This window comes from Pelobates fuscus, chromosome 6 (genome assembly GCF_036172605.1).
Source record: "Pelobates fuscus isolate aPelFus1 chromosome 6, aPelFus1.pri, whole genome shotgun sequence".
Taxonomy (NCBI): domain Eukaryota; kingdom Metazoa; phylum Chordata; class Amphibia; order Anura; family Pelobatidae; genus Pelobates; species Pelobates fuscus.
The window spans coordinates 248,979,618-249,004,011 of NC_086322.1; positions in this window are offsets into that span (position 1 = coordinate 248,979,618).

Genomic DNA, 24,394 nt, shown 5'->3' on the forward strand with positions numbered 1-24,394 from the left:
GAACAGACGCCACAACAGCGTGTTACAAGGGTTACAGATATTAGACAGTGGCATAGAAATTTGCACATTTTTTGTTTTTAAATATAGATAACTTGCGTAATTAAACATTTGAGTTGTGAGAAGATGCATTACGTTCAGCTTGTTAGTTAAAGAGGACACTTCACACATAACTATTGAGATGACTAAGACATTACATTTGTATGTACATTCTGTGTGTATGGGTGTACGATTCAAACAACTATTGTTAAGGTACTTGCTTTACAAAATTGTTTCAAGTGTAGATTTCTCCACAATGCTGGAGAGTAACCACCAGGGGGCAGAGAGTTACTGAGCTTGTCGGACACAGCACATATGTGTACTTAGGCATTTTGCTATACAGTTCTGTAGTAATAGCATCAGTACTAGTAAAATCAGAAACAAGGAGATGCTAAACAAATAATATGCAGTGCTAGTATTATGATCAGATACTGTTAGCAGCCGCTTAGTTGGTCTTGCAGCAGTGCCGAGTTGGCTGACGTCCTGGCCCTGATCAAGTCCCCTGCGTGTCCCGCTGATTGCTTGAGGGCTGAGGTGCTTGGTGGTCAGGAGTGTGCTCGTTCTTTTATTGCAGCTGGCGTCAGTCTGGGGTCCAATATGATGCCTGCATGCTGTATCCGTTACTCCTTTTTGTGTGGGTGAGGTGGGAGCTCAAATAGGGTGCCCTGAGGTCCGCCGGTAGCAGTGAAGGGTGTTGTCTCCAACGCTTCAGGTGGGAGCGTGAACTCCGGCTTGTACTGGGCCCGGCGGCCATCTTAGATTTCGCCGTGCGGTCTCCATTCGAGCTGTTCACCGCTCGGTTAAAGGAGGTGGTCTCTGCCCTTCTGGTGAGGTCCAGGATAACCCCCCCGGCCCACAGGGGGGGAGAACGGGGCCCCAGTAGGCGCAGGAGAGGACCCGCCGGACTAAGCGCGGGAGATCGGCCGCCTCTCCCGCCAGAGCCTCGCGGCAGGCCGCAGTCCCAGCTGCCCAGCATACATCGCTGCCGGTAGGACAGGGGCCAACCCGGGTAACGGTGTGGTAGCCTGAGTCCCTCTAGCCGTCTTGTGGCTGCTGAATGGCAGTTTGTACGGGGATTTCAGGCTGTTTGTTGGGGTTTAATTCAGGAGCCGAGGAGCCCCACGTCCATCCAGCTAGGCAGTCAGGCCCCGCCCCCGTGTGATTTTTATTTTAGGTAGTACTATACTGGAACGAATCAATCCCCTTGCATATCTGCCTTATTTAGGAAATCATTCCAAGGTCCCCATATACGGTGGAATCTTTGGAGGTTTTTAGTTGTGGCGAAAGTAAGCTCCTCCATTTGTTTTATTCCTTCTACCTTATTAAACCATTCTCTAACAGAGGGGGGATGCGCCTGTTTCCATTGTATTGGTATTAGCAGATTTGCTGCTGTGAGTAGGTGTGTAATCAGTGACAAAGTGTGTTTCTTTATACCTGTAGGTCGTTTATTTGATTTAGATACGCTTGCGTGGGCTGGGTTTTATTTTTCGCACTGATTTTGGCTAAGTTTTTGTAAGCATCCAGCAGCGTGAGCCGGTTTCGCCTCTTAAGATAGGAGGACCGTTTAATAAAAAGCCCTCTGACTATTGCTTTATTGGTGCTGCAGACCACGCTGTCTGTGACCTGTCCTGTCCCGTTCGTGTGGGAATATTCCATCAGTGCGGTCTGGATCGAATCTCAAAAGGCAGCATCTGCCAAGAGCGATTTGTTAAGGCACCACTGCCCTCGCCCTCTGAATTGAAAATTATCATGTAAGTGTAGGTGTACCGGACTATGGTCTGACCAGGTGATGTCCCCTATTCTGCATTCCTGTATTTGCGCTAATGTGGCATTGTCTAAGAAAAAGGTGTCTATTTGAATATATGTGTTATATGGAATTTCGAGTGGAACGTGTAGTCAGCCTGTGTGGGGTGTAGTGTTCACCAGGCATCGTACAAGCCATGTTGTGTCAGTAATTTGGCTATAGCTTTACATGTGTTGGCTATGTGTGATTTCCTCCGACCCGTGGGGCGGGCTGTCGTGTCTAAGGTTGGCAGTTGGATGAAATTAAAATCCCAACATAGGATCAGGCTCCCTGTCTTAACCTCATCGATGGTGAGGAGGAGAGTTTGAAGGTAGTGTTTGGCCTCCACATTAGGAAAGTACGCCGCAACTAAGGTATACGTTGCGTTGTTGACTATGCCCACGAGGATGATAAACCTGCCCTTAGGATCTATGATTTTTCTATGGAGTGTAAGAGACGTTTTTTTATGGATGAAAACTGAGACTCCTTTAGTTTTGGTTTCAAAAAGGGCGTGGAACTGGGTCGGGTAGTATTTGTTATATATGGCTGGTGTATGGTCTCTTTTAAAGTGGGTCTCCTGCAGGTCTCTGAGTATGAGACTTAATTTACCGGGGGTGTTGAGTTAAGGGTCGTAATTTTCATAAAAAGCTAAGTGTATGGTGGCTGTGGTGGTGGCCCATGGTTGTAGTGCCCTATTGGGTGGAGCAATGTGGGGTATTCGGCTCTTGCCTTGGCAATTCAATGTAGGACTTCAAGTCATATCTGGTAAGATAGGTGATGCAGGGTGGTAGCTGGGGGTGGGAGGTAATCATAGGAGGGGGAGGGGAAAAAGTTCAGCAACTGTGGGTGAAAAAGCGCTCAGCAAGTCTGAGCAACAGTGTGGTCTGATTTTCCCAGACCCATACGGAGTGGGGGGCGGCTTTGAGTGTCTCCATACGATAGAGTTACTCTGGTCTAAGGGTCAGTCGGGGCTACTGGGATGCCATGAGGTTAGCGTGGTAGCACTTCTCTTGCCTTGACTGTGCCTGCAGCCTATGCCCATGTTTGAGGTGGTGTGCGTGACCAGTTAAGGTGTGCTAGGGCTGTCTCCAGATCACATAGGAAAATTGTACATTAGATAACTGTTAACCATAGAAAACATGCATATAAACTTATAAACATTAGGACATCTCATAAGCAAGGATATATAGAGTGCAATTACGTATGGTGCCCTACTTTTGAAGGGCATCTGCCCTAGGGCATGCCTGTGCTCTGCAACTATGAGACCTGTTGAAGGTCTTTACTAGCCTGTCGATAGCGGGTGTTGGCTATAATAGGCTGAATGCACTAATCTTGAGTCTAAACCCTGTAAGGGTATAAACAGAAACCCTGAAATATCTCTAGGCTGAGGCATAGATTGTGCAGAGGTGTACGGTGCCCTACAAATGAGGGGCTTCTGCTTTGAAGTGCAACTATGCCCAACTGCTATATATATTCTTGTGAGCGGTCTTGCTAATGGGCAGTGTCGGATTCTAACCATAAAGTCTAGCGCATTATATCTAAGTTTACGGCTCGTAAAAAAACAAAAACATAAGTGTGAACCATGGAACATCTCACTAGCAAGGACCAGGGCTGCCATCATAAATTTTGGGGCCCCTGACAAAGCACAAGGTCTGGGCCCCCTTCCCGGGCCCGCCCACGACATACCTAGTCTGCTGACAATGATGCAGGATTGAATGTGGTGTGTATAGTGGAAGTGAATTAGAATGTGTGTAATGGATGTAGTGTTTGTTTGTATTAGATACTGTTTGTGCAGTGAATGCAGAGTGTGTGTTTGTGTAGCGGATGCAGTGTGTATAGTGAACGCAGTGTGTGTTTGAGTAGTGGATGTAGTGTGTGTACATTGATGTAGTGTGTGTTTGTGTAGTGGATGTAGTGTTTGTATGTACTAGATGAAATGTGTTTAGTGGATGCAGTGTCTGTAGTGGATGTAGTGTGTGTATTAGACGCAGTGTCTGTGTATAGTGAATGCAGAGTGTTTCAATTTGTGGTGGATGTAGTGTGTGTACTGTGAATACAGGATGTTGGTGTAGTGGATGCTGTGTGTACAGTTAATGCAGAGTGTGTGTCGGTATAGTGAATCCAGAGTGTGTGCATAGTTTAGTGAATGCAGAGTGTGTGTTAGTGTGTAATGAATGCAGCGTGTGTGTTAGTGTGCAGTGAATGCAGAGTGTGTCAGTGTAATGAATGTAGTGTGTGTGTTAGTGCAGTGAATGCAGAGTGTGTGTTAATGTGTGGTGAATGCAGAGAGTGTGTTAGTGTGTAGCAGATGCAGAGTGTGTGTGTTAGTGTAGTGAATGCAGAGTGTGTTAATGTGTAGTGAATGCAGAGGGTGTGTTAGTGTGTAGCGGATGCAGAGTGTGTGTTAGTGTAGTGAATGCAGAGTGTTAATGTGTAGTGAATGCAGAGAGTGTTTGAGTAGTGGATGTAGTGGGTTTACAGTGATGTAGTGTGTGTTTGTGTAGTGGATGTAGTGTTTGTATGTACTAGATTAAATGTGTTTGTGTAGTGGATGCTGTGTGTACAGTTAATGCAGAGTGTATGTTAGTGTAGTGAATGCAGAGTGTGTGTCAGTATAGTGAATCCAGAGTGTGTGCATAGTTTAGTGATTGCAGAGTGTGTGTTAGTGTGTAATAAATGCAGAGTGTGTGTTAGGGTGTAGTGAATGCAGAGTGTGTCAGTGCAATGAATGTAGTGTGTGTGTAAATTTGTAGTGAATGCAGAGTGTGTGTTAATGTGTAGTGAATGCAGAGAGTGTGTTAGTGTAGTGAATGCAGAGTGTGTTAATGTGTAGTGAATGCAGATAGTGTGTTAGTGTGTAGCGGATGCCGAGTGTGTGTTAGTGCAGTGAATGCAGAGTGTTAATGTGTAGTGAATGCAGAGAGTGTGTTAGTGTGTAGCGGATGCAGAGTGTGTGTTAGTGTAGTGAATGCAGAGTGTGTTTATGTGTAGCGATGCAGAGTGTGTGTCAGTATAGTGGATGCAGTGAGTGTGTTAGTGTGTAGTGTATGCAGAGTGCATGTTATATTAGTGAATGCAGTGTGTGTATTGTATTAGTGTATGCAGTGTGTGTATTGTATTAGTGTATGCAGTGTGTGTTGTGTTAGTGTATGCAGTGTGTGTTGTTTGTGTATGCAGAATGTGTGTTGTATTAGTGTATGCAGTGTGTGTTGTGTTAGTGTATGCAGTGTGTGTTGTGTTAGTGTATGAATAGTGTGTGTTGTGTTAGTGTGTGCAGTGTGTCTGTTGTGTCAGTGTATGTAGTGTGTGTTGTGTTAGTGTATGCAGTGTGTGTGTGTGTGTGTGTGTTGTTAGTGTATGTAGTGTGTGTCTTGTGTCAGTTTATGCAGTGTGTGTGTTGTGTCAGTGTATGTAGTGTGTTGTGTTAGTGTATGCAGTGTGTGTTGTTTGTGTATGCAGAGTGTGTGTTGTATTAGTGTATGCAGTGTGTGTTGTATTAGTGTATGCAGTGTGTGTTGTGTTAGTGTATGCAGTGTGTGTTGTGTTAGTGTATGCAGTGTGTGTGTTGTGTTAGTGTATGCAGTGTGTGTGTTGTGTCAGTGTATGTAGTGTGTGTTGTGTTAGTGTATGCAGTGTGTGTGTGTTGTGTTAGTGTATGTAGTGTGTGTATTGTATTAGTGTATGCAGTGTGTGTTGTGTTAGTGTATGCAGTGTGTGTTGTGTTAGTGTATGCAGTGTGTGTTGTGTTAGTGTATGCAGTGTGTGTTGTATTAGTGTATGCAGTGTGTGTTGTGTTAGTGTATGCAGTGTGTGTTTTTGTGTATGCAGAGTGTGTGTTGTATTAGTGTATGCAGTGTGTGTTGTGTTAGTGTATGCAGTGTGTGTTGTGTTAGTGTATGAATAGTGTGTGTTGTGTTAGTGTGTGCAGTGTGTCTGTTGTGTCAGTGTATGTAGTGTGTGTTGTGTTAGTGTATGCAGTGTGTGTGTGTTGTTAGTGTATGTAGTGTGTATCTTGTGTCAGTGTATGCAGTGTGTGTGTTGTGTCAGTGTATGTAGTGTGTTGTGTTAGTGTATGCAGTGTGTGTTGTTTGTGTATGCAGAGTGTGTGTTGTATTAGTGTATGCCGTGTGTTGTATTAGTGTATGCAGTGTGTGTTGTGTTAGTGTATGCAGTGTGTGTTGTGTTAGTGTATGCAGTGTGTGTGTTGTGTTAGTGTATGCAGTGTGTGTTGTGTCAGTGTATGTAGTGTGTGTTGTGTTAGTGTATGCAGTGTGTGTGTGTTGTGTTAGTGTATGTAGTGTGTGTGTCTTGTGTCAGTGTATGCAGTGTGTGTGTTGTGTCAGTGTATGTAGTGTGTGGGTGTGTTGTGTCAGTGTATGTAGTGTGTGTTGTGTCAGTGTATGTAGTGTGTGTGTGTTGTGTTAGTGTATGCAGTGTGTGTCTTGTGTCAGTGTATGCAGTGTGTGTGTGTGTGTGTTGTGTCAGTGTATGTAGTGTGTGTGTGTTGTGTTAGTGTATGCAGTGTGTGTGTTGTGTCAGTGTATGTAGTGTGTGTGTGTTGTGTTAGTGTATGCAGTGTGTGTATTGTGTCAGTGTATGCAGTGTGTGTGTGTGTTGTGTCAGTGTATTCAGTGTGTGTGTGTTGTGTCAGTGTATGCAGTGTGTGTGTGTGTTGTTTCAGTGTATGCAGTGTGTGTGTTGTGTCAGTGTATGCAGTGTGTGTGTTGTGTCAGTGTATGCAGTGTGTGTGTGTGTTGTGTCAGTGTATGCAGTGTGTGTGTGTTGTCAGTGTATGCAGTGTGTGTGTGGTGTCAGTGTATGCAGTGTGTGTGTGTGTTGTGTCAGTGTATGCAGTGTGTGTGTGTGTTGTGTCAGTGTATGCTGTGTGTGTGTTGTGTCAGTGTATGCAGTGTGTGTGTGTTGTGTCAGTGTATGCAGTGTGTGTGTGTTGTGTCAGTGTATGCAGTGTGTGTGTTGTGTCAGTGTATGCAGTGTGTGTGTTGTGTCAGTGTATGCAGTGTGTGTGTGTGTTGTGTCAGTGTATGCAGTGTGTGTGTTGTGTCAGTGTATGCAGTGTGTGTGTTGTGTCAGTGTATGTAGTGTGTGTGTTGTGTCAGTGTATGCAGTGTGTGTATGTAGTGTGTGTGCGTGTAAATGTGCAAACTGGGGGGGAAGGGAGGGGGAGTAAGGGGCATTTTCACATACATTTTTTATTTATTTTAAATGTTATTTTAAATTTATTTTTAAATTAAATGTTATCCCGCCCTCCCTGCTTACCTGTGTCCAGGGTGGGGGGGAGATTCCATCCCTGGTGGTCCGGTGGGGGGGGCCTGGCTCCCTGTTACCACAGAGGGGGCCCAGGTAGCACACTGCTTCTTCTCTGCTCGTCTCTTCCAATAACTCTCGCGAGACCCGCGGAGCGTTGCCATGGCAACCGGGTCTCGCCAGAGTTATTAGAAGAGAGAAGCTGTGTGCTGGGTCCCCTCTGCGGTAACTGGGAGCCGGGGTCCCGCGGCTGCACACATAGATAGCGATATTCGCTATCTATGTGTGCAGAGAAAGAAAGTGGGGCCCAGGACTGTCATGGTTGTCACCCCCTGATGGCGGCCCTGGCAAGGACATAGTGTGGTGGAATCTCGGTAAAAATAAATTTAGTAGGCCGAGATTGCCACGTGGTATGTGTACGTGCATATATTGATGTATCGGTCGGTTGGTTGCACGTGGCAACGATACAATCAGTAGTGTACGGAGCATGTGCAAGAATACAGGATATAGTATTCCCCTCCTCCATTGTGCTAAATACTTTCATTAGTCCCTGGCGTTATCTTATAGTTAGGATAGCCTTATGCCTATCCCACGCATGCTTAAACTCCTTTACTGTGTTACAAAAAGACGAGACGTAGACTACACTCATGACGTTTAAGACGTAAAACAAATGTCGATGCTGAAACCGATACATAGTTCTGCTTATAAGTACTGATACATAATATATTTGCCCTAAGGTACCAGCATATTCCTTAACGGCCCGCCAGCACTTGGCAGGTATACACCCGACCTTACCGTTATGTTAAAAGCAACACACTATTAGATGGGTTTGAAAGACCTCTGCGCAGGTCACAACCGGCAAATTCATTCAGGCAAATTTTACTAGACCTTTATGCGGGCACTGACCTGCCTTTCACACACCACGTTTGCAATGTAATATGTTCAACAAAATGTATACAAAAATGTTACGTTAAACGGTCCTCTGTGCAGGCAACGGAATGTTTACACTGTTTTAAACCGATACCTAAGCCCCTGCATGGGCAATCTCTAGCTTTGTTATTTTCCAAATCAGTTCGATACATGTATCTATATTGCGAATACAATAAAAATATTCAAAACAAACATATGTGTTTGGAGGCTACTTGTGTGGTTGCATGTGTGGGATGCTGCTTGTGTTCCTGTATGTCAACATGTTGTTTTACCTATTGTACTGCGCTGCGCAGAATATGTTGGTGCTATATAAGTAATTGTAATAATTGCGTTTGTATGTATAAGGAGGCTGTATGCAGTATTGCCATGCTGGGGATGCCTCTTGTGATCTGTGTGTGTGTATAAGGAGGCTGTATGCAGTATTGCCATGCTGAGGATGCCTCTTGTGATGTTTGTGTAGGGAGGCTGCATGTTGTATTGAATGTGTGGGAATGCTGTTTGTGGGATTCCGTGCATACAGTGAGGTTCCTTACGTGCATACAGTGTCGTATGTTAGTGGAGAGGGCTGGTTGTGTTGCAGAGAGTGTGTGGATAAGGGCTGTTGTGTGTGTGTGTGTGGGATAGGGGCTATAGTAGGCAGCTGGGGGATACTGGGACTGTAGTGTATGTTTGTATGATACTAGAGGCTCTACTGTGTGGGGGAGATACAGAGGCTGCAGTATGTGTGTGGATAGTGACTGCAGTGCATGTAGGGGGCATACGGACGGTGGGGGGATAGCGGCTGCAGTGGGAGCAGTGAGGGATAGGGGCTGTAGTGAGTGCAGGGAGGGATAGGGATGAGAGTGATGAGGACTGTAATGGGTGAAGGAAGGCATAGGGGTGAGGTGGGTACAGGGCGAGAGAGAGGCTGAGGAGTGTACAAGAAGGCACAGAGGCTGTGGTGGGTACAGGGAAGGATAGGGATGAGAGTGATAGGGCTGTAGTGGGTGAAGGGGGAGTGGGATCTGGGATGGTAAAGGGGCATTGGGGCTGTGGTGGGTGAAGGGGCATAGGGGATAAAGAGGGCAGAGGGACTGTGAAAGGGGGCTCAGATGGATAAAGGGGCATAGTGACTGGGATGGGTGAAGGGGGCACAGGTGGTGTTATGGGTGAAGGGGGCACAGGGCCTGGGATGGGTAAAGGGGGCACAGGGGCTGGGATGGGTAAAGGGGGCACAGGGGCTGGGATAGGAAAAGGGGGGCACAGGGGCTGGGATAGGAAAAGGTGGGTACAGGGGCTGGGATGGATAAAGGGGTACAGGGGCTGGCATGGATAAAGGGGGCACAGGGGCTGGGATGGGTGAAGGGGGCACAGGGGCTGGGATGGGTAAAGGGGCCCAGGGGCTGGGATGGGTGAAGGGGTACAGGGGCTGGGATAGGAAAAGGGGGGCACAGGTCCCAGTGAAGGGGTACTGGGGCTGGGATAGGTAAAGGGAGCACAGGTACTGGGCTAGGTGAAGGGGCACAGGTACTGGGCTGGGTGAAGGGGCACAGGTACTGGGCTGGGTGAAGAGGCACATGTAATGGGATGGGTGAAGCGGCACAGGTACTGGGATGCATGAAGGGGGGCACTGGAGCTGAGATGGGTGAAGGGGGCACTGAAATGGGTGAAGGGGCACTGGGGCTGGGATGGGTGAAAGGGGCACAGGGGCTGGGTGAAAGGGGCACAGGGACTGGGATGGGTAAAGGGAGCACAAGGGCTGGTATGGATGAAGGGGGGCACAGGTGCTGGGCTGGGTGGGGGGGCACTGGGGCTGGGATGGGTAAAGGGGCACATGGACTGGGAAGGATAAAGGGGGCACAGGGGCTGGGATGGGTGAAAGGGGGCACAGGATGGGTGAAAGGGGGCACAGGGTCTGGGATGGGTGAAAGGGGGCGCTGGGTTAAGGGGGTACAGGTGCTGGGATGGGTGAAGGGGGCACAGGGCTGGGTGAAGGGGCACAGGTACTGGGCTGGGTGAAAGGGGCACAGGGGCTGGGTGAAAGGGGGCACTGGGGCTGAGATGGGTGAAGGGGCGCTGAGATGGGTGAAGGGGGCACTGGGGTAGGTGAAAGAGGGCACAGGGTCTGGGATGGGTGAAGGGGACCTAGGGTAGGTTAAGGGGGTACAGGTGCTGGGATGGGTGAAGGGGGCACTGGGGCTGAGATGGGTTAATGGGGCACTGAGGTGGGTGAAGGGGGGCACAGGGGCTGGGATGGGTGAAGGAGGGAACAGGGCCTTGGATAGGTGAAGGGGGGCACTGGGGCTGGGTGAAGGGGGGCACTGGGGCTGGGATGGGTGAAGGGGGCACAAGGCTGGGATGGGTGAAGGGGGCACAGGGCTGGGATGGGTGAAGGGGGGCACTGGGGCTGAGTTGGGTGAAAGGTGGCACTTGGGTGGGTTAAGGGGGTACAGGTGCTGGGATGGGTGAAGGGGGCACAGGGCTGGGATAGGTGAAAGGGGTCACTGGGGCTGAGATGGGTGAAGGGGGCACTGGGGCTGAGATGGGTGAAGGGGGGAGCAGGGCTGTGATTGGTGAAGAGGGGCACTGGGGCTGGGATGGGTGAAGGGGGGCACAGGGCCTGGGATAGGTGAAGGGGGGCACTGGGGCTGGGTGAAGGGGGCACTGGGGCTGGGATGGGTGAAGGGGGGCACAGGGCCTGAGATAGGTGAAGGAGGGGAACAGGGCTTGCGTGGGTGAAGGGGCTGGGCTGGGTAAGGGGGGATATTAGCTTAAAAAAGTAATATTTACGTACCTGCTGTCTGCCAGGGTTCAGCAGATTCTGCAGGACAGGAAGTGATGTATCTTCCCCTCTTTCGGCCCCGCCTCTTCCACTCACACGGAGCTCCGCAGACATTGAGGGGACCTGGCAGGAGCAGCAGGATCACTGCCAGGTCTCAGAAGGAGGGGGGAAACAGAAAGAGATAGGTTGCAGGAGCAACCTATCCATAGAATATGTGCAATTTTGTTTGTTTCTGGCTGGGGAGATCTGTGATCTGATCTCCCCAGCCAAAGCATGTTTATGCAGCCAGCCGGGCCCCTGACTGCCTCGAGCCCACGGTCCATGGCCGATCTGCCCGAGTGGTCAGTCCGCCCCTGATTGTCAGTCCTAAGTAGCGTATGGATTCAGTTCTGCAGTCAAAGTCATATGTGTGCGTGAGGGTACGTAGCACCGGGGCAGGGATGTTAATAGGCAGGGCCTGTGTCTTGGAAGCGTTAACTGAGTAGTAGGAGATCTGTCCATATGTGTGTATCAACTGCATTAGTGTAGGTAGGGAATTTTGTGGGTTTGCTATGTACAGTAATTCGTCATCCGCAAATGCGCTGATCTTTATCTGCTTGTCCCCTAGGTGTATTCCCTGTATCATCTCATTTGAGCGTATTAGGTGCAGAAGGGGTTCTAGTGCGAGGACGTATAAAAGCGGGGACCCCTGTCTCGTCCCGTTGGTAATCGGAAAGCTGGGGGACAGGAAACTGGCTTGGTTCACCTGTGGTGAGGGCAAGGAGTAGAGTGCAAAAATTTGTTGGAGGGAATCCAAATTTGTCTAAAACCTGTTTCAGGAAGACCCAGCCAAGTCCAGGCCTCCCAAGTTCCCGCTGCACTAGGGCCAGTTTCCGTGTGTTGTCTAAGCCTTGTCTGCCCTTCACGAAACCTGTCTGGTTGACATGTATCAAGTGTGGTAGGATTGTGCTTAGTCTATTTGCAAGGATTTTCACGTAGATTTTTGCGTCTGTGTTAAGTAAGGAGATGGGTCTGTAGTTCTTCAGGCTTCAGGGTTGTCACTATTGTAGCTAGGAGTACTTCAGGAGGCAGGCTGCCAGTAGTGGCTGTCTGCTGGTACATTTTCAGGACCTGTGGCGCCAACGTGGCTCCGAACTCCTTATAGTATGCATTGGGGAGTCCATCCGCTCCTGGAGACTTCCCCGGGGGGGAGCTGATTAAGGGTTCTAATGATTTCTTGTGTGGTAATAGGCTGCAGCAGGGCTTGGCAGTGGCCCTCTTTCAGTTTAGGCAGTGTGATGTCTGCTAGGTATTGGGCTGCTACCGCAGGTTGGGGGTGGGGCCTAGTATCATCCATACAAAGGTTCTATAAACTAGAATAAAAGGTTGCAAATGTGTTGCTAATTGCTTGTGGGTCTATGTGTTTATTGCCTTCGTCGTCTACTATATGGGATATTTTACATTGGTTCAACCTAGCTCTGAGCCATGCTGCTAGGTGTTTGGTGGCTCTGCCAGAGGTGTGGTACGTGGTGGCCCTGAACTTATAAAGAAGATTGTTCATTTTGTCCGCCTGTAGTTTGGCAATGGTCGTCTGTAGGTCGTTTATTTAAATTATTTTTATTTGTTTTTTCAGCAGAAATTACAATGGAATAGCAACGTTATACAATAACAAGCTTTTAAGCGTTGTACATATTTATGATGAACAGTCAACGATTAACAGTAAAATGAGCTACATAACCATTGTCACATTTGTTGTCGGAATAGTCTTTTACATAGGAAACTAAATAGTGCAGTTTAACGGTTTTACTATCATATTGTCAGTAATCATCACAGTGATTGTGTTAGATAAAGCATCTCCAGACCCGTGTGATTTTTATTTTATTTTTTTTATTTTTTTTATTCTTTATTTTGGTTGTGCAGGTGAACACAATATATGAACAGACGCCACAACAGCGTGTTACAAGGGTTACAGATATTAGACAGTGGCATAGAAATTTGCACATTTTTTGTTTTTAAATATAGATAACTTGCGTAATTAAACATTTGAGTTGTGAGAAGATGCATTACGTTCAGCAGGTTAGTTAAAGAGGACACTTCACACATAACTATTGAGATGACTAAGACATTACATTTGTATGTACATTCTGTGTGTATGGGTGTACGATTCAAACAACTATTGTTAAGGTACTTGCTTTACAAAATTGTTTCAAGTGTAGATTTCTCCACAATGCTGGAGAGTAACCACCAGGGGGCAGAGAGTTACTGAGCTTGTCGGACACAGCACATATGTGTACTTAGGCATTTTGCTATACAGTTCTGTAGTAATAGCATCAGTACTAGTAAAATCAGAAACAAGGAGATGCTAAACAAATAATATGCAGTGCTAGTATTATGATCAGATACTGTTAGCAGCCGCTTAGTTGGTCTTGCAGCAGTGCCGAGTTGGCTGACGTCCTGGCCCTGATCAAGTCCCCTGCGTGTCCCGCTGATTGCTTGAGGGCTGAGGTGCTTGGTGGTCAGGAGTGTGCTCGTTCTTTTATTGCAGCTGGCGTCAGTCTGGGGTCCAATATGATGCCTGCATGCTGTATCCGTTACTCCTTTTTGTGTGGGTGAGGTGGGAGCTCAAATAGGGTGCCCTGAGGTCCGCCGGTAGCAGTGAAGGGTGTTGTCTCCAACGCTTCAGGTGGGAGCGTGAACTCCGGCTTGTACTGGGCCCGGCGGCCATCTTAGATTTCGCCGTGCGGTCTCCATTCGAGCTGTTCACCGCTTGGTTAAAGGAGGTGGTCTCTGCCCTTCTGGTGAGGTCCGGGATAACCCCCCCGGCCCACAGGGGGGGAGAACGGGGCCCCAGTAGGCGCAGGAGAGGACCCGCCGGACTAAGCGCGGGAGATCGGCCGCCTCTCCCGCCAGAGCCTCGCGGCAGGCCGCAGTCCCAGCTGCCCAGCATACATCGCTGCCGGTAGGACAGGGGCCAACCCGGGTAACGGTGTGGTAGCCTGAGTCCCTCTAGCCGTCTTGTGGCTGCTGAATGGCAGTTTGTACGGGGATTTCAGGCTGTTTGTTGGGGTTTAATTCAGGAGCCGAGGAGCCCCACGTCCATCCAGCTAGGCAGTCAGGCCCCGCCCCCGTGTGATTTTTATTTTAGGTAGTACTATACTGGAACGAATCAATCCCCTTGCATATCTGCCTTATTTAGGAAATCATTCCAAGGTCCCCATATACGGTGGAATCTTTGGAGGTTTTTAGTTGTGGCGAAAGTAAGCTCCTCCATTTGTTTTATTCCTTCTACCTTATTAAACCATTCTCTAACAGAGGGGGGTTGCGCCTGTTTCCATTGTATTGGTATTAGCAGATTTGCTGCTGTGAGTAGGTGTGTAATCAGTGACAAAGTGTGTTTCTTTATACCTGTAGGTCGTTTATTTGATTTAGATACGCTTGCGTGGGCTGGGTTTTATTTTTCGCACTGATTTTGGCTAAGTTTTTGTAAGCATCCAGCAGCGTGAGCCGGTTTCGCCTCTTAAGATAGGAGGACCGTTTAATAAAAAGCCCTCTGACTATTGCTTTATTGGTGCTGCAGACCACGCTGTCTGTGACCTGTCCTGTCCCGTTCGTGTGGGAATATTCCATCAGTGCGGTCTGGATCGAATCTCAAAAGGCAGCATCTGCCAAGAGCGATTTGTTAAGGCACCACTGCCCTCGCCCTCTGAATTGAAAATTATCATGTAAGTGTAGGTGTACCGGACTATGGTCTGACCAGGTGATGTCCCCTATTCTGCATTCCTGTATTTGCGCTAATGTGGCATTGTCTAAGAAAAAGGTGTCTATTTGAATATATGTGTTATATGGAATTTCGAGTGGAACGTGTAGTCAGCCTGTGTGGGGTGTAGTGTTCACCAGGCATCGTACAAGCCATGTTGTGTCAGTAATTTGGCTATAGCTTTACATGTGTTGGCTATGTGTGATTTCCTCCGACCCGTGGGGCGGGCTGTCGTGTCTAAGGTTGGCAGTTGGATGAAATTAAAATCCCAACATAGGATCAGGCTCCCTGTCTTAACCTCATCGATGGTGAGGAGGAGAGTTTGAAGGTAGTGTTTGGCCTCCACATTAGGAAAGTACGCCGCAACTAAGGTATACGTTGCGTTGTTGACTATGCCCACGAGGATGATAAACCTGCCCTTAGGATCTATGATTTTTCTATGGAGTGTAAGAGACGTTTTTTTATGGATGAAAACTGAGACTCCTTTAGTTTTGGTTTCAAAAAGGGCGTGGAACTGGGTCGGGTAGTATTTGTTATATATGGCTGGTGTATGGTCTCTTTTAAAGTGGGTCTCCTGCAGGTCTCTGAGTATGAGACTTAATTTACCGGGGGTGTTGAGTTAAGGGTCGTAATTTTCATAAAAAGCTAAGTGTATGGTGGCTGTGGTGGTGGCCCATGGTTGTAGTGCCCTATTGGGTGGAGCAATGTGGGGTATTCGGCTCTTGCCTTGGCAATTCAATGTAGGACTTCAAGTCATATCTGGTAAGATAGGTGATGCAGGGTGGTAGCTGGGGGTGGGAGGTAATCATAGGAGGGGGAGGGGAAAAAGTTCAGCAACTGTGGGTGAAAAAGCGCTCAGCAAGTCTGAGCAACAGTGTGGTCTGATTTTCCCAGACCCATACGGAGTGGGGGGCGGCTTTGAGTGTCTCCATACGATAGAGTTACTCTGGTCTAAGGGTCAGTCGGGGCTACTGGGATGCCATGAGGTTAGCGTGGTAGCACTTCTCTTGCCTTGACTGTGCCTGCAGCCTATGCCCATGTTTGAGGTGGTGTGCGTGACCAGTTAAGGTGTGCTAGGGCTGTCTCCAGATCACATAGGAAAATTGTACATTAGATAACTGTTAACCATAGAAAACATGCATATAAACTTATAAACATTAGGACATCTCATAAGCAAGGATATATAGAGTGCAATTACGTATGGTGCCCTACTTTTGAAGGGCATCTGCCCTAGGGCATGCCTGTGCTCTGCAACTATGAGACCTGTTGAAGGTCTTTACTAGCCTGTCGATAGCGGGTGTCGGCTATAATAGGCTGAATGCACTAATCTTGAGTCTAAACCCTGTAAGGGTATAAACAGAAACCCTGAAATATCTCTAGGCTGAGGCATAGATTGTGCAGAGGTGTACGGTGCCCTACAAATGAGGGGCTTCTGCTTTGAAGTGCAACTATGCCCAACTGCTATATATATTCTTGTGAGCGGTCTTGCTAATGGGCAGTGTCGGATTCTAACCATAAAGTCTAGCGCATTATATCTAAGTTTACGGCTCGTAAAAAAACAAAAACATAAGTGTGAACCATGGAACATCTCACTAGCAAGGACCAGGGCTGCCATCATAAATTTTGGGGCCCCTGACAAAGCACAAGGTCTGGGCCCCCTTCCCGGGCCCGCCCACGACATACCTAGTCTGCTGACAATGATGCAGGATTGAATGTGGTGTGTATAGTGGAAGTGAATTAGAATGTGTGTAATGGATGTAGTGTTTGTTTGTATTAGATACTGTTTGTGCAGTGAATGCAGAGTGTGTGTTTGTGTAGCGGATGCAGTGTGTATACTGAACGCAGTGTGTGTTTGAGTAGTGGATGTAGTGTGTGTACATTGATGTAGTGTGTGTTTGTGTAGTGGATGTAGTGTTTGTATGTACTAGATGAAATGTGTTTAGTGGATGCAGTGTCTGTAGTGGATGTAGTGTGTGTATTAGACGCAGTGTCTGTATATAGTGAATGCAGAGTGTTTCAATTTGTGGTGGATGTAGTGTGTGTACTGTGAATACAGGATGTTGGTGTAGTGGATGCTGTGTGTACAGTTAATGCAGAGTGTGTGTCGGTATAGTGAATCCAGAGTGTGTGCATAGTTTAGTGAATGCAGAGTGTGTGTTAGTGTGTAATGAATGCAGCGTGTGTGTTAGTGTGCAGTGAATGCAGAGTGTGTCAGTGTAATGAATGTAGTGTGTGTGTTAGTGCAGTGAATGCAGAGTGTGTGTTAATGTGTGGTGAATGCAGAGAGTGTGTTAGTGTGTAGCAGATGCAGAGTGTGTGTGTTAGTGTAGTGAATGCAGAGTGTGTTAATGTGTAGTGAATGCAGAGGGTGTGTTAGTGTGTAGCGGATGCAGAGTGTGTGTTAGTGTAGTGAATGCAGAGTGTTAATGTGTAGTGAATGCAGAGAGTGTTTGAGTAGTGGATGTAGTGGGTTTACAGTGATGTAGTGTGTGTTTGTGTAGTGGATGTAGTGTTTGTATGTACTAGATTAAATGTGTTTGTGTAGTGGATGCTGTGTGTACAGTTAATGCAGAGTGTATGTTAGTGTAGTGAATGCAGAGTGTGTGTCAGTATAGTGAATCCAGAGTGTGTGCATAGTTTAGTGATTGCAGAGTGTGTGTTAGTGTGTAATAAATGCAGAGTGTGTGTTAGGGTGTAGTGAATGCAGAGTGTGTCAGTGCAATGAATGTAGTGTGTGTGTAAATTTGTAGTGAATGCAGAGTGTGTGTTAATGTGTAGTGAATGCAGAGAGTGTGTTAGTGTAGTGAATGCAGAGTGTGTTAATGTGTAGTGAATGCAGATAGTGTGTTAGTGTGTAGCGGATGCCGAGTGTGTGTTAGTGCAGTGAATGCAGAGTGTTAATGTGTAGTGAATGCAGAGAGTGTGTTAGTGTGTAGCGGATGCAGAGTGTGTGTTAGTGTAGTGAATGCAGAGTGTGTTTATGTGTAGCGATGCAGAGTGTGTGTCAGTATAGTGGATGCAGTGAGTGTGTTAGTGTGTAGTGTATGCAGAGTGCATGTTATATTAGTGAATGCAGTGTGTGTATTGTATTAGTGTATGCAGTGTGTGTATTGTATTAGTGTATGCAGTGTGTGTTGTGTTAGTGTATGCAGTGTGTGTTGTTTGTGTATGCAGAATGTGTGTTGTATTAGTGTATGCAGTGTGTGTTGTGTTAGTGTATGCAGTGTGTGTTGTGTTAGTGTATGAATAGTGTGTGTTGTGTTAGTGTGTGCAGTGTGTCTGTTGTGTCAGTGTATGTAGTGTGTGTTGTGTTAGTGTATGCAGTGTGTGTGTGTGTGTGTTGTTAGTGTATGTAGTGTGTGTCTTGTGTCAGTTTATGCAGTGTGTGTGTTGTGTCAGTGTATGTAGTGTGTTGTGTTAGTGTATGCAGTGTGTGTTGTTTGTGTATGCAGAGTGTGTGTTGTATTAGTGTATGCAGTGTGTGTTGTATTAGTGTATGCAGTGTGTGTTGTGTTAGTGTATGCAGTGTGTGTTGTGTTAGTGTATGCAGTGTGTGTGTTGTGTTAGTGTATGCAGTGTGTGTGTTGTGTCAGTGTATGTAGTGTGTGTTGTGTTAGTGTATGCAGTGTGTGTGTGTTGTGTTAGTGTATGTAGTGTGTGTATTGTATTAGTGTATGCAGTGTGTGTTGTGTTAGTGTATGCAGTGTGTGTTGTGTTAGTGTATGCAGTGTGTGTTGTATTAGTGTATGCAGTGTGTGTTGTGTTAGTGTATGCAGTGTGTGTTTTTGTGTATGCAGAGTGTGTGTTGTATTAGTGTATGCAGTGTGTGTTGTGTTAGTGTATGCAGTGTGTGTTGTGTTAGTGTATGAATAGTGTGTGTTGTGTTAGTGTGTGCAGTGTGTCTGTTGTGTCAGTGTATGTAGTGTGTGTTGTGTTAGTGTATGCAGTGTGTGTGTGTTGTTAGTGTATGTAGTGTGTATCTTGTGTCAGTGTATGCAGTGTGTGTGTTGTGTCAGTGTATGTAGTGTGTTGTGTTAGTGTATGCAGTGTGTGTTGTTTGTGTATGCAGAGTGTGTGTTGTATTAGTGTATGCCGTGTGTTGTATTAGTGTATGCAGTGTGTGTTGTGTTAGTGTATGCAGTGTGTGTTGTGTTAGTGTATGCAGTGTGTGTGTTGTGTTAGTGTATGCAGTGTGTGTTGTGTCAGTGTATGTAGTGTGTGTTGTGTTAGTGTATGCAGTGTGTGTGTGTTGTGTTAGTGTATGTAGTGTGTGTGTCTTGTGTCAGTGTATGCAGTGTGTGTGTTGTGTCAGTGTATGTAGTGTGTGGGTGTGTTGTGTCAGTGTATGTAGTGTGTGTGTGTGTTGTGTCAGTGTATGTAGTGTGTGTGTGTTGTGTTAGTGTATGCAGTGTGTGTCTTGTGTCAGTGTATGCAGTGTGTGTGTGTGTGTGTGTTGTGTCAGTGTATGTAGTGTATGTGTGTTGTGTTAGTGTATGCAGTGTGTGTGTTGTGTCAGTGTATGTAGTGTGTGTGTGTGTTGTGTTAGTGTATGCAGTGTGTGTATTGTGTCAGTGTATGCAGTGTGTGTGTGTGTTGTGTCAGTGTATTCAGTGTGTGTGTTGTGTCAGTGTATGCAGTGTGTGTGTGTGTTGTTTCAGTGTATGCAGTGTGTGTGTTGTGTCAGTGTATGCAGTGTGTGTGTTGTGTCAGTGTATGCAGTGTGTGTGTGTGTTGTGTCAGTGTATGCAGTGTGTGTGTGTTGTCAGTGTATGCAGTGTGTGTGTTGTGTCAGTGTATGCAGTGTGTGTGTGTGTTGTGTCAGTGTATGCTGTGTGTGTGTTGTGTCAGTGTATGCAGTGTGTGTGTGTTGTGTCAGTGTATGCAGTGTGTGTGTGTGTTGTGTCAGTGTATGCAGTGTGTGTGTTGTGTCAGTGTATGCAGTGTGTGTGTTGTGTCAGTGTATGCAGTGTGTGTGTGTGTTGTGTCAGTGTATGCAGTGTGTGTGTTGTGTCAGTGTATGCAGTGTGTGTGTTGTGTCAGTGTATGTAGTGTGTGTGTTGTGTCAGTGTATGCAGTGTGTGTATGTAGTGTGTGTGCGTGTAAATGTGCAAACTGGGGGGGAAGGGAGGGGGAGTAAGGGGCATTTTCACATACATTTTTTATTTATTTTAAATGTTATTTTAAATTTATTTTTAAATTAAATGTTATCCCGCCCTCCCTGCTTACCTGTGTCCAGGGTGGGGGGGAGATTCCATCCCTGGTGGTCCGGTGGGGGGGGGCCTGGCTCCCTGTTACCACAGAGGGGGCCCAGGTAGCACACTGCTTCTTCTCTGCTCGTCTCTTCCAATAACTCTCGCGAGACCCGCGGAGCGTTGCCATGGCAACCGGGTCTCGCCAGAGTTATTAGAAGAGAGAAGCTGTGTGCTGGGTCCCCTCTGCGGTAACTGGGAGCCGGGGTCCCGCGGCTGCACACATAGATAGCGATATTCGCTATCTATGTGTGCAGAGAAAGAAAGTGGGGCCCAGGACTGTCATGGTTGTCACCCCCTGATGGCGGCCCTGGCAAGGACATAGTGTGGTGGAATCTCGGTAAAAATAAATTTAGTAGGCCGAGATTGCCACGTGGTATGTGTACGTGCATATATTGATGTATCGGTCGGTTGGTTGCACGTGGCAACGATACAATCAGTAGTGTACGGAGCATGTGCAAGAATACAGGATATAGTATTCCCCTCCTCCATTGTGCTGGGCAAGCCATGTGGTCAAACAGGAAGTTAGTTCTTGTTCGATTGATTGGGTAAGAGTATGTGTGGGTGGAGCTGATTATGGGTGGAGTTACATGCCTATATAAGGAACCTACACTATTGTTCGGGGCTCAGATCTTGTTGTATTTTGGTGACATTAGTCCCTCTGAGTCCCGGTCGGTGAATCAAACAAAGAATCTCTTCCTTCCTGAAGAAACCTGTGTCCATCTCTCTGTGCTTGGCTTCCGTCAGTTTCTCTGGTATCATTTGGTGCATTGGCCGGGAAGCTCATCGTTCAACGGTAGCTGAGAAGCAGAGGCGTGAGACGGTCTATCTTTGCCCACGCTCTCTACGGCGCCACTGGTCTGTTGTCCAGGAGATCATCGGCCTCTACGTAGTAAGTGCTGGGGTGTCCCCGTCGATGAGTGTGAACTCAGGTTCAGGAACGAGGAGGTAAGACGACCACTGTTTTAGACGGTGGACCCACTAGGGGTATAAAGAAACACACTTTGTCACTCATTACACACCTACTCACAGCAGCAAATCTGCTAATACCAATACAATGGAAACAGGCGCAAACCCCCTCTGTTAGAGAATGGTTTAATAAGGTAGAAGGAATAAAACAAATGGAGGAGCTTACTTTCGCCACAACTAAAAACCTCCAAAGATTCCACCGTATATGGGGACCTTGGAATGATTTCCTAAATAAGGCAGATATGCAAGGGGATTGATTCGTTCCAGTATAGTACTACCTAAAATAAAAATCCCACGGGTCTGGAGATGCTTTATCTAACACTGATGATTTATCACTGTGATGATTACTGACAATATGATAGTAAAACCGTTAAACTGCACTATAACGTGGGAAGGCGTGTAAATTTGGAACCCACTAGATTTTTGATAGAGTATTTAGACTAAGAGAGTTCTGTGTAAATTCCGCCCTCTAGTTCGCTATATGTGGTGCTTGGGCAGTGTGGCTAACCAAAACAGATGTAGATATTTTTAGGTAGTCCATCAAGGTACTGGCCAATAGATTAGTTGGGAATTGTAAATGTGTTAAAGATTGTTGTAGTAGCGTGTATATCTTGCTAGATAGCGTGAGCTCTGCCGTCTAGCGAGAGTGTGAATAGTGTGTAACTGTATTATAGCGCACGGTACCATAATCATGTATAATTACTGATACTGTAAATAACTACTAATAAATGTCGTCTATGTTGTATGTTTAACACCATAACCACTACTAACTGAACTGTGACTTTAAATTGTACTCTAACCAATGCTAACCGTACTATAACTACTGTTTGTAAAGACGATGTTACTGGGGTATGTTATAGACGGGTAATTCAGATATAGGGAATTATAGCGTGGGTGACTGTATAGTTTCGCCAAAAGGTACAGTGATAGTTATTTAGTGACTGGTGTAACAGCTGTGTGTGTACGGGAATTCCCTGAGTGTTTTGTTGTGCGCGTTTCGCTTAGTAACTGTACCACGTGGTGCTGTTGCCGAAGGAACGGGTGTGACTGTTGGAAGTGTGTTTGTTTAGTTTCTGTTGGAGACGACGCTTCATTGTTGGTATGGGTGCGTCAGATTCAACGGTTATGGATCCCTTAGGATGTATGTTGAAAAACTTTAAAAAGGGATACACTGTGTATGATTTTGGGGTAAAGATGTCTCCAACACGCCTGACTACTTTATGTAGTAGGGAATGGCCTACTTTGGTTGCTGCATGGCCACCACGTGGCAGTTTGGATCCTAATCTGGTACAGCGTGTACACATGGCTGTATCAGGTAGGCCTGAACTTTACGGCCAGTTTCCGTATATTGACTGTTGGAAGCAGGCCGTAAATGACTCGCCAAAATGGATCCGGGTATGCCACGAGGAACAATGTCGCCTCATGGTGGCCAGAACTCGCTTGTCCACTAAGGCCGTAATTGCGCCCATTTTGGACACGCCTCCTGAGTCCGAGATCCCCATGCCGCCCCCTTACTCCTCCTCCACCGGAAGAGGAAGAGAAGGTGCTGTTGGTAATGCTACTCCCCTTGCCCCGTTGTCCCCACCTACCCCCTCCTCTAGCTCAGAGCCCAGCCCTCTTGTTTTAAACCCTTCCCTTTCAGTACCTACCTCTGTTAACTCCACCTACCCAGATTTGGCGCCATTTCTAGTTCCTGGTCAGGCTCCTCCTAGCCCGGCCCGGAATATTTTACTTGCTGACCTCCCCCTCAGTAAAGCGTCCCCATCCCCTTGTCTTACTACCCCTCGACCCGAACCCCTAACTGACGTTTCTAAACGAAGCCCCATACTAACCCGACAACTGACCGGTACCCTCCAACCCCGACATTATCAAATGCCTCTTCGATTGACACCAGGCCCGACACACATTAACGGTGACGGCCAGATACAATATGCTGATCCAGTATTCGTTTATGTTCCCTTCACAACTACTGATCTATTTAATTGGAAGACCTATAACTCCTCATACACCGAAAAGCCTCAAGCCATGACGGATTTGTTTACCTCCATAGTCCAGACACATAATCCCACTTGGGCTGATTGCCAGCAACTGCTTATGACATTGTTTAATAACGAGGAAAGGACAGGGATAAACCAAGGCTGAGGTATTACAGAAATGTGATGAATCGCCCAGTGTCTTTTATGACCGATTATTGGAGGCATACCGTTTGTATACCCCCTTTAATCCAGAGGCTCCTGAGAATTCCCGAATGGTTAACTCTGCCTTTGTCAGCCAAGCCTACGGAGATATAAAGCGCAAGCTACAGAAGTTAGAAGGGTTTGTAGGGATGTCTATAACCCAACTAATGGAAATAGCAAATAAGGTATATATGAATAGGGAGACAGAGACGAAGAAGGAGGAAGAGCGAAAGATGTGTAGGAAACCAGATATGCTAGCGGTAGCTATCGCAGGCGTAGATAGAAGGGAAAAGGAAGTGTATAGGGGAACGGATAAAGGTGAGAGTAAATGGAATAGGGAGCCTTTGAGTAGGAACCAATGCGCGTACTGTAGGGAAGAAGGGCATTGGAGAAGTGAGTGTCCACAAAGGGAACATTATGAGAGAGACAGACCTAGGGCAGGAAATAGCAGTAATTATAGAGGTAGAGCGAGAGGTAGAGGAGGTCCTGGAGGAAATAGTGGTAATAATAGAGGAAGTGTTAGTGGAGATAGATACTACCCAGCAGCGCAGAGACCCCGCGAGAGAGCGGATAGGGACTTTGTGGGTTTGGCTGACACAGTCATGGAGGACTATTGATACCGACCGGGCTCCATCCCCCTTGGTCGAGCGGAGCCTATGGTCGATGTAGCAATAGGGGGAAAAAGGAGTGCTTTCATGATTGACACTGGTGCTGAACATTCGGTGGTGACTGATCTAGTCGCTCCTCTTTCAGGAAGAACTATCACCGTAATAGGAGCAACTGGAAGGAGTGCTGCTAAACCGGTTCTTAAAAGTCGACTCTGTACATTGGGAGGCCACGTAGTGAAACACCAGTTCCTTTATATGCCTGAATGTCCAGTCCAACTGTTAGGACGTGATTTGTTGGCGAAATTACAAGCACAGATAACATTTCTACCTAACGGAACAACATCTTTGAAGTTCAATGGACCTTCAGGTATAATGACAATAGCTGTACCAAAGGAAGAAGAGTGGTGACTTTATACAGTGTTGACCAGCCAAAACCCTAAGAGTGATGAATCCTTGTTCAATATACCAGGAGTGTGGGCAGAGAATAACCCACCAGGACTTGCTCGCAATATCCCACCAATTCGAATCAAACTAAAACTTGGGGTTTATCCAGTGAGCTTAAGACAATATCACATCCCACAAAAGGCCAAGAAGAATATACAATCTTATTTGGATAAGTTCATAAGGTATGGTATCCTAAAATTCTGTACTTCCCCCTGGAACACCCCATTGTTGCCTGTTCAAAAGCCTGGTACAGATGAGTATCGCCCTGTGCAGGACTTGAGAGCAGTCAATGATGCGCTCGTAAGTATACACCCAGTTGTGCCCAATCCATATAACCTGCTTGCTTTAATTCCGGGCGGGGCTACCTATTTTACTGTTTTGGATTGCAAAGATGCCTTCTTTTGCCTTCGAATTGCTGCGGAAAGCCAGTGTATCT